This window comes from Colobus angolensis, unplaced genomic scaffold, assembly GCF_000951035.1.
Source record: "Colobus angolensis palliatus isolate OR3802 unplaced genomic scaffold, Cang.pa_1.0 Scaffold182, whole genome shotgun sequence".
Taxonomy (NCBI): Eukaryota; Metazoa; Chordata; class Mammalia; order Primates; family Cercopithecidae; genus Colobus; species Colobus angolensis.
This window is the reverse complement of record NW_012114955.1, coordinates 3,290,897-3,292,327: the sequence shown is the minus strand read 5'-3', so window position 1 is coordinate 3,292,327 and position 1,431 is coordinate 3,290,897.

Below are 1,431 nucleotides of genomic sequence, written 5' to 3'. Positions count from 1 at the left end.
AGACAGGCTTTCACCATGTTGGTCAGGCTGGTCTCAAACTCATGATCTGCCCACCTTGGCCTCCCAAAGTGCTGGGATTACAGGCATGAGCCACCGTGCCTGGCCAGAAAAGCATATTCTTAATACACTTGAGTGGGAGTGTGAATTAGTACAGCCATTACAGAAGACAGCATGGAAGTTTCTCAAAAAACTAAAAATAGAATTACCATATCATCCAGCAATTCTACTACTGGTTATATACACAAAGGAAAGGAAATCAGCATGTCAAAGAAACATCTGCACTCCTATGTTTATTGCAGCACTATTCACAATAGCCAGGATATGAAATCAACCTAAGCGTCCATAGATAGATGAGTGGATTTTTAAAAATGTGGTACATACTCACAATAGAATACTATCTAGCCATAAAAAGAACAAAATTCTGTCATTCACAACAACATGGACGAGTCTGGAGGGCATTAAGTGAAATACGCCAGGCACTGAAAGATAAATATCACATGTTCTCACTCACATGTGGAAGCCAAAAAAGTTGATCACATTGAAGGAGAGTAGGATAAAGTAGGAGAGTGGCTACTAGAGGTGGAAGGGGTAGGAGGGAGGAGGGGATAGGAAGAGTTTGGTTAACAGATACAGGAACACAGCTAGGTACGAGGAATAAGATTTAGTGTTCTGTAGTACTATAGGGTGACTATACTTAACAACAATTTATTGTATATAATTCAATAGCTAGAAGAGCAGATTTTGAATGTTCCCAATGAGAGGTGAAGCCAGCTGGGACTCTAGGTCAGGTGGGGACTTGGAGAACTTTTCTGTCTAGCTAAAGGATTATAAATGCACCAATCAGCACTCTGTGTGTAGCTAAAGGTTTGTAAACACAACAATCAGCACTCTGTAAAAATGCACCAATCAGCACTGTAAAATGGACCAATCAGCTCTCTGTAAAACGGACCAATCAGCAGGATGTGGGTGGGGCCCAATAAGGGAATAAAAGCAGGCCAGCCAAGCCAGCAGCAGCAACCTGCTCGGGTCCCCCTCCATGCTGTGGAAGCTTTGTTCTTTCGCTCTTTGCAATAAATCTTGCTGCTACTCACACTTTGGGTCCGCACTACTTTTATGAGCTGGAACATTCACCGCAAAGGTCTGCAACTTCACTCCTGAAGCCAGTAAGACCACGAACCCATTGGGAGGAACCAACTACTCTGGATGTGCCACCTTCAGGAGCTGTAACACTCACTGCAAGGGTCTGTGGCTTTACTCCTGAAGTCAGTGAGACCACGAGCCCACCGGAAGGAAGAAATAACTCCAGACGTGCCACTTTTAAGAGCTGTAACACTCACTGCGAGGGCCTGCAGCTTCACTCCTTAAGTCAAGCAAGACCATGAACCCACCAGAAGGAAGAAACTCTGGACACATTTGAACATCAGAAGGAAC